This window comes from Canis lupus, chromosome 2 (genome assembly GCF_011100685.1).
Source record: "Canis lupus familiaris isolate Mischka breed German Shepherd chromosome 2, alternate assembly UU_Cfam_GSD_1.0, whole genome shotgun sequence".
Taxonomy (NCBI): domain Eukaryota; kingdom Metazoa; phylum Chordata; class Mammalia; order Carnivora; family Canidae; genus Canis; species Canis lupus.
Genome location: NC_049223.1, coordinates 19,284,695 through 19,297,351, shown reverse-complemented (window position 1 = coordinate 19,297,351; position 12,657 = coordinate 19,284,695). Strand labels below are relative to the sequence as shown.

The 12,657-nt window shown below is 37.5% G+C and overlaps 1 protein-coding gene across 7 annotated transcripts in view; it reads left to right on the top strand.

Annotated features, from left to right (window-relative positions):
* PTER (phosphotriesterase related) overlaps positions 1–12,657 on the top strand; it is a 144,187-nt gene that overhangs the window by 38,223 nt on the left and 93,307 nt on the right. The gene's annotated exons all lie outside the window — the stretch shown is intronic.

Below are 12,657 nucleotides of genomic sequence, written 5' to 3'. Positions count from 1 at the left end.
TACAACAGATGTTAATAAAAGTCAATGCTGCCATTTTTGTGTCCCGACTCTAGGTCTGTTAGTGTTCTAGGTTTTTTGTGTATATCATTTCTTATTTACTTAATCCTTCATAACCCTTCATAGTAACTGTCCCTGTTTACTTCACTTCTTTGCCTCAGGGTCTGATATTATAGTAGTTGCCAAGTCTATATGCTCAGTATTTGTCAGTAGTTGGAGTGATAAATTTATCTGCAAATATAAAGGGAAGGGAAAGTGAATGGTTTCACCCTGAGAAAATGTAAATATTCAAATTTGCTGTTGCGACTGATGGAAATTTGGAAAATGCAATTATAAACCATAATACTGGGGCACCTGGTGGCTCAGTCGGTTGAGCATCTGACTCTTGATTTCAGCTCAAGTCATGATCTCAGGGTTGTGAGATTGAGCCCCAAATCGGGCTCCATACTGAGAGTGGAATCTGCTTGAGATTTTTATTTCAAAATAAAAATCGGCTTCACTGTCTATAATAAATAAATAAATCTTTAAAAAAAACATAATAGTAATGGGTATATTATTTGTTTAGTAGTAGTCTTAGTTTCCCATGACTACTATAACAAATTATAAGAAACTGGGTGGCTTAAAACATGAGAACTTGACTCTACCATATGCTGTTAGATCTAGGGTAAGTTCATACAAATTTAAAATAATGTACTTGATAATGTTACTTTGTATGATATAGAACATATGTAGCATCTTTAATCAAGAAGGATGATTTCTTCACTTTTTTAAACAGTGTGATATATATCATGTAAATAAGTAAGATAAGATACATTTTTAAATTTTATAAATATTTCTTAGTTTCTTAAAAGCATTGTATTCTGCTATTATTATGCTTTCTATAGGTCCATTAGATTACATTAGTAACCATGTTCAAAATTGTATATTCCTACTTTGTGACTGCTCAATCTATTGGTTACAAAAAGAAGTAGGTTAAAATCTATTATGGTGGATTTTTTAGTTTCTAATTGTACAGGTTTCAGTTTGAAACTCCGCTATCACATGCATACAAGTTGTTTCACCTTCCTAGTGAATTAAAATTTATTTCAACATGTATTGATGTATTGAGCTGCTTTATCCCTAGTAATTTGAGTAATGCTTCCTGTTTTAGAGACCGTTTTATCTGATATTAATGTGACTATAGTGATCTCTCTATGTTAGTTTTATAATTTAAATGTGTCTTATATAAGGAGCATGTGGCTGGGTTTTGGGTTTTACCCAGTGTCTTCTTCTATATGAAAACTTCAGTTTATTTACATTGACTACTCACTAAAACATTTGTTCCACTTTTCCTTTTTTTTTTTTTTTAAGATTTTATCTATTTACTTATTTGAGAGAAAGAGAGTGTGTGCGAGCACATGTGAGTGGTGGGAGGGGCAGAGGGAGAGGTGGAGAATCTCAAGCAGACTCTTCGCGGAGTGCGGAGCCTGAGGCAGGGCTCAGTCTTATGACTCCAAGATCATGACCTGAGTCAAAACGGAGTCTGTCACTTAACCAACTGGGCTATCCAGGCACCCCCCAACTTTTTCTTTTTGTCATAGTTAATGTCATCTTTTCTTATTTCTTTTATTGACTTTTTTCAACTTATTTTATCTTTCCCCTTTAACACTTTGGAAGGTATCTATACTATTTCTATCCTATCAGTGGTTATAATAGAAAATGTAACACATATATCTAACATACCAAATTTTAAATATAATGCATATTTTACCAACCTTCCTGGTAATACAAAGACTTTAGAATCCTTCACCTTAAATCACCGTCTGACATATGTACTATTTTTTCCAGGCTTTGTGCTTATTTTCTTTTCTTAAACCCAGTGATTGGACATTATTTTACTATCATAAAACATATAGATGCTCAATGCATATTTAGATTAGCCTTTCTGTTGCTATTTTCTTTGCTTACCATTCCCTCTTCATCTCAGATCTTTATCTTTGAATTTCATAAGATACTTAATTTGAAGTTCCTTAATTGTGTGTCTGTTCTGGTAATGAATACTTAGAACATAATGTGTCTGAAAATGTCTTCACTTCATTCCTTCATTCATAAGAGATAATTAAATAGAATACATAATTTATAATAATTAATTAAAGCAGATAATTCTACTTAAAAGTTACTTTTTTGGGCAGCCTGGGTGGCTCAGCGGTTTAGCGCCACCTTCAGCCCAGGGCCTGATCCTGGAGACCCAGGATAGAGTCCCACATCAGGCTCCCTGCATGGAGCCTGCTTCTCCCTCTGCCTGTGTCTCTGTCAATCTCTCTCTCTGTGTCTCTCACGAAAAATAAATAAAATCTTTAAAAAAATTTACTTTTTCTAAGCACTTTAAAGATATTCCATTTTCAATAACGTTATTGCTGTTCATAAGCTGGCTGAACCTAAATATGCTTCCTTGGAGGTAACCTGACTTTTCCGTTTCTAACACCTTCGTCTCTGGGAGTCTGTATCTGCACTATGATCTATCTCAGTGTGAATTTCTTTTTATTGTGTGTGCTTGGGATTCATGGATATGAAGATGTATTTTTCATTTGTTCCTGGGAACAAATGTTTTTGGTTCTTAATATTATAAACCAAATTGATAGGCTAGGCAACATATTGATTGTGCTGGAGAGAGAAGTAGTAAATAGGAAGATAGAGCTTTAAGAAAATAGATCATTAAAATAGATCTTTTTAAAAAAGTAAATAGGTTATAGAATTTTTTTAGAAACATTTAATTTTTTTATTTTAGAGAGAGAGAGAGAGAGAGAAAGGGAGAGTAAGGCTGCATGAAGGGAAGGGCAGAGGTAGAGAATCCTAAGCAGATTCCCTGCTGAGCCCAGAGCCCATCCTGGGGCTATCTATCTATCTCCCCACCCATGAGATCATGACCTGAGCCTAAACTGTGAGTTGGATGCTTAACTGACTGAAACACCCAGGTGTCCTCTCTTTGTTTTTGTTTTTCTTAAGGTTTTAACCTTCTTTATTTTGGATATTTTGCCTATACTTGTAGGCAGTAGGGGCACTACCAATCTGGGGCTACTTTAAACTCAGTTTTTAAAAATGAAAATACATGTTTATTTGTGGTAAAACTGTCATAATATAAAATTTACCTACCATCTTACTCATTTTGAAGTAGTGTTAAATACATTCATTCACACTGTGGTGCAACCAAACTCCAGAACCCTTCACTCACAAAAGTAAAACTCCGTACCCACTGAACAAGTCCCTACTCCTCCTCCCTATTGACCACAGCAACCACCATTCTACCATTTGTTCACCTCTATGAATCTGACATCTCCAGGTACCTCATACAAGTAGAATAATAAAGTATTGGGTTTTTTGTTTTTTTTTTTTTTTTTTTTGTGACTCTTCAAACTTTTGACTCAAGGAGTTAAGAACCACAGCAGTTCTATGAATTTTCTGGCCCCTATACTCGATGAAGACAGGCTCATGGCTATGGATTCTTCCTGAAGATGTTTTTTCTCAATCTGCTTCCCTTTCAGCAGAAACCAAGACTAAGAAAGGGGATGCCTGGGTGGCTCAGTGGTTGAGCGTGTCTGCCTTCGGCTCAGGGCATGATCCTGTGGTCCTGGGATCGAGTCCCATATCGGACTCTCCATAGAGAGCCTGCTTCCCCTTTGCCTGTCTCTGCCTCTCTCTTTGTGTCTCTCATGAATAAATAAATAAAATCTTAAAAAAAAAGAGAGACTGAGAAAAGCATAGAATCTCCCAAGACTCCCTCTGTGGATCAGCTTTTTACCTGCTCCGCCACCCCCATGAGTATGGTCTGGGGGAGAGAGAACTCCTTTTATGTGCTGATGGGAACTATGTCTCCAGTTTACCTCCTTCCTCATCCAGGCTGGGCTCTGTCTTGCTTTGGCCCATTAACCTACCCTGCTCCCTGCCAGGCAGATGGATGCTCTAGGTCTTCCCTCACATTTCATTTTTTCTGCTCTCTTGTTTCTGCACCATGAGCCAGTCTTTCACTTCCCCACCAGCCTAACCAAGCATTTAAAAATATGACTTTTCCCCCATTCATTTTATTCAGTATTTTACATGCACTATGCTGGAAAAGCTTCCTGGCAACATTTAGTCCACCATGATCCTTAAAGGGGAATCCTTCCTAATTCTCTTTACAATTAGACAAGTAGGTAAGTTAGAAAATTATGTTTGACATTACTAGAAAGTAGGCTCTTGTTAGAAATGGTGAAAAAAGTCTTAACTCCAAGTACAGGAGGACATCCTTGCTCATAAAATCAAACAACACATATCTGTGCACATATGTGTATTTTCTTTTAAATAACAAAGCTACATGATCTAATTTTCAGTGGCTGCCATTCCAGTCAGTGCCTCCCTCTAGAATGGCTCAGGATGCACTTGAGAGGTTGGCCCGACATCAGACAAATTCAGAGCATGCTAGAAAATCCTGAAACCATTTCTAGAGCAGCCACCCATTCTGTACCTATATTAGGGACTATGCAGGGTTCCAGTGCCTGAAAAAGCAATACACAGAAGTAGGAACATTTCAGTGGAGAGGCAACTGGGCAAAATGGTTTCAGAAAAAGAGTGGTGCATTTGGAAAAACAAATGGAATAAAGTAACAGAAAAAAAAAAATTGGAGACAGATGCAGGCAACTTTAGCTTTTTGACGCGGGGGTTCACAGCAAGACAGTTGCCAGGCTGAAGCATGACTAGGTCAGCCTTTCACAGACTCTCTGAGGTCTGCTGGGCTGCACACACAATCTGATCTGTATTGAAAGGGCAAGGACTTCAGCTTTTCTAATGGGGACAAATCACAAAAGGGCATGTATTTCATGCAACAAAATGCATAGACAACACACACAAAGAAAGAAGCGTGTTCTGAAAACAAGACCTTCAGGAAAACAAAACAAGCCAAACAAAACACAGAATCATTCGTTTCTCTCGCCACCACGCCTTTTTAGGCATAAAGGAGAAAGCGCTGAACCCACAGGCTGTTCTGATTGTGCGGTGACCAGGCAAGGAGCAGGCTCTGCTCTGCAGCTGCTTTTTAGAACATTGGGGTCCTCACCAGGACTGACGCTCAGCCTTGACTACCTATAAAATTGGTGCATTTATCCCCTTAAAGTTAGGACTTCTATCACTTGAGAAAAAAAAAAAAATTCCAAGATGTTCACCAGCACGTTAAAGCAATGAAATCTTTTGAAGGTGTATAAATCTTCACTAGCATTCATGCACAAGGCAGTTTATCTCAAAATGTACACACACGTATGCACACACTCACACAACATGGCCACAATAGTAAAACTGCCATCTACCTATCCAAAAGGAGCACTAGGGACCCTGAGAGGGAAGAGTTAATGAATGGCGGACACCTCAGGACACCTCTGAACCACATTGTTGTCATGTGACCATTTGTGACCTGCTTAAGGTCATTTACCTGGAGATAACAACCTGACAAGATAAATCTGCTTCTGTGTCTAGGCCCTCCCCTAACCATCTGTTCTCCCTAAGAAATATGGGCCTGTGGACATGCTTGTGGATGGCTGTGAATTTAGCCCCAGGGAACATGGCAGGGGGCTGCCCTTGACAGGTACAGCCACCCAAAGTCAACAGTTATTGGAAAACTAACACCAGCACTTAGGTGTCCCTGTTTGGGTTGTGAATCCACAAAGGGTTTATGCCTTTGAATCATGTATTATGATTTTACTACCTGTTAAAACTCTCTCTACATTTCCAGTTGGTGTATGATCACAGCACTGCCTCTGCCCCTGGTCTAATACAGGGTGTGCGTGATTAAAGAAGATGCACCATGGATGGCCTTTTTGCAATTCATTTCCAAGGAAATATTATCCTTCGTGTACTGTAGAGGAGCTGGAGGGATTTTTGTGGCAACATGATTCTTTCGTTACCAGTGAAAGCTGGGTAAAACAATGTGGCTGGAAGGCATCTGGGTGCTATTTCCTGATTAAGTTTTGCATCTCGGGAGGGCAAAAGACAGGTGCTATGCCTCTGATCTTTTTTTCTACTTGGTTATCTATCTAACAAACCACGGAGCTTTGATGGAAATCCAAGGCCTACAGTTTGATGAGGAGCACAATAATAATTAAGTGCAGGAAAAGAGTCCACCTTTCTCTTTGAAAATTGCTCCCTGGGGAGGGTAGGATTTGACCCAAGGGTTTTGGAAGAAAAGGTAGAACACAAGGGATGGCCTAATAATGCATTTTATTCTCTCTACCTCTGACCATTCATGCCAAATTCACCTAACTCTTTAAAGAATACAATTTTGACACATTTTTTCATGCTTTTATTTAGATGAAGTGAGAGGATGGAATATTGCTTCATTCATTCATTCAACAAGTATTTATTGAGTGTCTCATGTACTAGATGCTGGGATGGAGCAGGGAACACAACACATTCTCTGCTTTCCAACTGATGACTGAATTATAATTATAGTGACTTTTAACCTTACGGTTGTCTTTGAAAAGCCACCAAAAAATTATTATCTGGTATCCTCCGAACTGTACACTTTTAATTCCTATGAATGCTAGTGAATTAACATGAACTCACTCAAAAACAATTCCAGGCAAATGTTTGGCCAACTTAAACTGGGCAAAACATCTTTATATACTTAAATAGTAAGGTAGGATTTTTAAGAAAGAACAATTGGTATGTCCTGCACATGAAATGGTTTATCACATTTAGAATCCTGTGTGTACCATGCTGTATTGCTTAACGGTTTATTATTAGCATTATGCATATGCATGCATTATGTGCATAAGTAGAGTACGCCTGAGAGGAATGAGTACACATTGTATAGTATATACATTGTGAACATTATTTATAGTAAAGACAACTTATTTAGTCATATTGGCTCAGATCCTACCATGGAGTGAAAAATGAAAGAAATCAGTTCAGGCAACAAAGTAGAGGCCTGATAAGCAAGTGAGAGTTTTAAAAAGAAAATGTGTACTAAGAACACTCTCCTTTTTAAGTTTACTAATGTTCACTGACATTTCTTCTGCTATCACTATGACAGATGATAGGAAAGAAAAACTAGAAAAAAAAGAGAAAAAAACCCAAATGCTTTTAAACATGTCATTATGGCCGCTTGTCTGTAACTTGTAACACTGTGGCCAAATTTTATATAAAAATCTACGTTAGTTTGTTGGTTGGAGAGAGTACTCACTGACATAGAAACACAAACTCTGAATACATTTAAGGTTAAAATTGTGTGATGATATTGGCAGCAGCTATTCCTTAATTAGTGCAATGTATATTCATTCTGTCTCTGTTCTATGCATGGGACGATGGAGAAATGGTGTGCTGGCGTCATGTTGCTTAATTTCCGGTTCTGACACCAGCACTTTTTTGTGTGATCTTGACCAAGTCACTTAAACCTTCCAGTCCTTTGCTCATCTGTCAAAAGGGGTTAAGAAAAATTACTTCTAACCCTTTAAAGCGTTATGGGGATTCCCCCCTATTATTGTTTATCATGGATTTCCTTTCTTTGCAGGACCTATTTAATACAAAAATAAAAAAAATCCAGACAAACGTTTGACAGACTGAAAGGTAGCAGAACTTCTTAAAACACATAAATAATGCCAAATAAAATGCACTTAAGCTATGCTAGTAATTGATATTTGTGAAGTATCCCAAATCGTACTCTTTAACAGACATTTGGGCAGACCAGCCCATGTCAGGGTCAAAGCACTGGTCAGGTATTCTCTCCAGTACATTATATCCATCCAAACCTCCTACCAGTATTTTTTTTTTTTCTAAAGCGATTTCTCATGACTCTGACACCATTCCCATGAAATGTGACATTTTAAAAAATAGGATTGCCATGTCTATGAGATTTATCTTCAATCTTCTCAATACCATCATTCCCTGAACTGTGTACTGCCTTACATGAAAAACACAACCTCTTTTGTGCTATGTGGCAGCTGGAAAGTTCATATGGTAAAAAGCTCTTCCTAGGGTATATAAACTGTGAAATGTATTTTAAAATAAAGTTTTAATTACACTTCACAATTCAGAGCCAACTTCTGGTTTTAGTCTAATTTAAACAAGGGTTTTTCTCTCCTGAAGCCATCTGTTCCTTTTGCGTAAGTCTACACTTAAGTCATAATATTGAAAGTGTGACATCATTCCTTCTATGATGTCATTAAATATCTCTGTAAGGTCTGGATCCAGGCAGTCAGGGAAGTGAATAATGTAGGAGGAAGATGCTTATTCAAATATAGGTAATGGGGAATACTATTAATACAGAACAACTTGAATTATTTTTCTATTGCTTTTCATTTCCAATTATGTTCTCATGTTGAAAAGGCTGTTCCATAAAAGTAAGGCCTTAATACAAAAAGAAAAAATGCATCTTTAAAATACATATATGGAATAAACGAATGTGTTCATGTGAATGCACCATTCTAATTGCAGGTTTGACTTTGTGTGAAACCAAAGTTTCTGAGCAATCTTTAATTGGAATAACGAGTTTTACTTTCTAACCCTAGGCAGTGTTTAGACCACACATTAAGAACTTAGGGGGAGGCTGGAAAGATGGCAGAGCAAGAGGACCCTAAGCTTGCCTCATCCCACAAATACAACGCAACAATGCATCAGTGTGAATAACTCAGAAAGTGACCTGAAGTCTACCAGAACAAACTCCATCGCTGAAAGTAGAGAAGAGGCCACATCAGAGAGGACAAAGGGCAGAGATGCAGTGTGTGGAATGAAACAGGCTGGCTCTTCTTGGGGCCTGGAGGAGCCCTGGGTGAGGAGAGGAGAGAGAAATAGGCTAATACGTGGGCTGCACAGGGAAGACCCATCTCCATAGTATTTGGCTTTGAAAGCAAGACGGGCCAAATTTTCTGGGTTCTTACCAGAATTTAATCAGAGGACCTTAAAGCCTGGACTTTTGAAAAATTAGAGGACTCTTTTCTGGGAAAGCCCAGAGATAAGCTGAATTTTGCCCTTCAAGAGACAGTATAACAAACAGCCCATGGAGATACAGCCTAGAAGCAGAAGTTTGAAAAATGCCTGGGGCATGTGGGAGAGAAAGCTATTTAGTCATCTCAGAGCAAGTCTGGAGGGGCAGGGATCACTGGAAGAACCCCTCAGGAATCAAAGAGCTGCCAGGTGCCATCTTCCTCCCTCACCCCCCCGGCATAAACACCAAGCCTACCTGTGAGAACCATTAGGGCACCACCATCTACTACCTAACTTGCTTACACCAAGCCCCACTCACCTTGACTTCAGTGGATATGCTTGGAGGTCCACACCAAGACATATAGTGATTAAAAGGGTAAAAAGTACTGATTTTAAAAAACCTTAAAAGCAAAAAAAGGGGGCACCTTGGCTGGCTTGGTTGAGCATCTGACACTTGATTTCAACTCAGGTCATGATCTCAGGGTCCTGAGATCTAGGCCCATGTTGGGCTCTGTGCTCAGTGGGGATGAGTCTGCTTGAGATTCTCTCTCTCTCCCTCTCCCTCTGTCCCTCCCCCCATTCTCTCTCTCTCTCTCTTCCTGAAATAAATAAATAAATCTTAAAAAAAAAGGCAGCAAAAGAAGACAGTTACATACATGGGAAACCCCATATAGCTACCAGCAGATTTTCCAACAGAAACTTTGCAAACCGTAAAACAGTGGCATGATCTAGACAAAGTGCTGACAAGAAAAAATCTGCAGCCAAGAATACTCTATCCAGCTAGGCTACCATTCAGAATAGGAGAAATAGTTTCTCAGACAAGCAAAAGATAAGGGTTTCATGACCACTAAACCCGCCCTAAAAGACACATTAAAGGAGACTTTCTGAGTGGAAAAGAAAGACCATAAGTAAGAGTAAGAAGAAAAGTAGGAAACATAAAAGCAGTAAAAATAAATATCTCTGTAAAAGTCAGTCAAGGGATTCACAAAATAAAGGGATGTAAAATATGACACTTATATACCTAAAACATGGGTGGGAGGAACAAAAAATGGGTTCAAGCTTAAGCAACCATCAACTTAATATAGACTGCTATATGCAGATGTTATATACAAATCTAATGGTAACCACAAATCAAAAACCAGTAATAGATATGCAAAAATAAAGAGGAAGGAATCCAAGTATATCATTAAAGAAAGGCAGCAAATCATGAGAGTGCAAGAGAAGAAAGGATCAGAGAAAATCTATAGAAACAACCATGAAACAAGTAACAAATGGCAATAAATACACATCTATCAACAATTATTTTGAATATAAATGTCCTAGATGCTCCAATCGAAAGACATAGGGTGATAGGATGGTAAAAAAAATAACCCATCTATATGCTGCCTATTAGAGACTTCTTTTAGCCCTAAAAACAGCTGCAGATTGAACGTGAGGGGATGGAGAAACATCATGGAAATGGATGTCAAAAGAAAGCTGGGGTAGCAATACTTATAATGGACAAAAAGGACTTTAAAACAAAGACTGTATAAGAGACAAAGAAGAACACTATATAATAATAAAGAAGACAGTCCAACAAGAAGTTAGAACAATTATAATTATCCATCACCCAACACAGAGCCAGCCAAGTACATAAAGTTGCTATTAACAAACATAAAGGAAATAATAATAATACAATAAGAGTTGGGGAATTTAATGTGCCACTTACATTAATAGACAAATAACCCAAATAGAAAATCAACAAGGAAACAGTGGCTTTGAATGACACACTGGACCAGATGTAACTAACAAATATATTCAGAACATTCCACCATAAAACAGCAGAAGACACATTCTTTTCAAGTGCACATGGGACATTTTCCAGAAGAGATCACATATTAGACCACAAAACAAGTCTCAACAAATTCAAAAAGGCTGAAATCATACCATGCATCTTTTCTGACCAAAACACTATGAAACTAGATCAAACACAAGAAAATATCTGGAAGGGGCACCTGGGTAGCTCAGTGGTTGAATATCTGCCTTTGGCTCAGTCATGATCCTGAGGTCCTAGGATCAAGTCCTGCATTGAGTTCCACACAGGGTGCCTGATTCTCCCTCTGCCTATGTCTCTGCCTCTCTCTTTCTCTGTCTCTCATGAATAAATAAAAGTCTTAAAAAAAAAGAAAATATCTGGAAAGAGCACAAATACATGGAAGTTTAAATAACATGCTACTAAACAATAAATGGGTCAAACAAGAAATCAAAGGAGTGAAAAGTTACATTGAATGAAAATTGAAAACATAATAGTTCAAAACCTTTGGGATGCAGCAAAAGCAGTTCTAAGAGGGGAGTATGTAGCAATACATCTATCTCAAAAAGCAAGGAAAATCTCAGCTAAGCAACCTAACCTTACACCTAAAGGAGCTAGAAAAGAAGAACAAACAAAACCTAAAACTAGCAGAAGGAAGGAAATAATAAATATTAGAGCATAAATAAATGAGATAGAAACCAAAAAATCAATAAAACAGATCAATGAAACCAGGAGCTGGTTCTTTGAAAAGAGCAACAAAATTGATAAGCCTCTAGCCAGACTCATCAGAAAAAAAGGGGGGAGGGGAGAGTAAGGATTCAAATAAACAAATCAGAAATGACAGAGGTGAAATAACAACCAACACAACAGAAATCAGAGAATATTATGAAAAATTATATGCCAAAAGAACTGGACAACCTAGAAACATATAACCTACCAATACCCAAGCAAGGAAAAACTGAAAATCTTAACAGACCAATTACCAAGAATGAAATTAAATTATTAATCAAAAAATTATCAAAAATAAAAGTACAGGACTTTCAGCCTCATAGGTGAATTCTACCAAACAGTTAAAGAACAGCTCATACCTATTCTTCTCAAATTATTCTGAAAATATAGAAGAGGAAGGAAAACTTCCAAATTCATTCTGTGAGGCCAGCATTACCCACAAACCAGATAAAGATACCACACAAAAAAAGGAAACCACAGGACAATATCTCTGATGAATATAGATGCAAAAATCCTCAGCAAAATATTAGGAAACTGAATACAAGAATACATTAAAAAAATCATTCACCACAATCACATAGAATTTATTTTCAGGACACAAAGGTGGTTCAATATTCCCAAATCAATCAATTTGATATATCACATCAGTAAGAAAAAGGATATGATCCTTTTGACTATATGATCATTTCAATAGATGAAGAAAAAGCGTTTGACAAAGTACAACATCCATTCATGATAAAATCCCTCAAGAAAGGAGGGTTAAAGAGAATATACTTCAACATAATAAAGGTCTTATATGAAAATCCAACAGCTAGCAATGTACTCCCTGGAGAAAAACCGAGAGCTTTTCCCTTAAGGTAAGGAATAAGACAAGGATGTCTACTCTCACCACTTTTATTCAACTTAGTACTGGAAGTCCTAGCCACAGCAATCAGACAACAAAAAGAAATAAGAGGTATCCAAATTGGCAAGAAAGATGTAAAACTATCACTATTTTCAAATGACATGATACTATATCTAGAAAACACTGAAGACTCCACCAAAAAAGCTACTAGAACTGATAAATGAATTCAGTAAGGTCGCAGGATACAAAATCAATATACAGAAATCCAAGCATTTGTGTACACTAATAATAAAACAGCAGAAAGAGATATTAAGAAAACAATCCCTTTTCAATTGCACCAAAAGTAATAAAATACCTAGGAATAAACTTA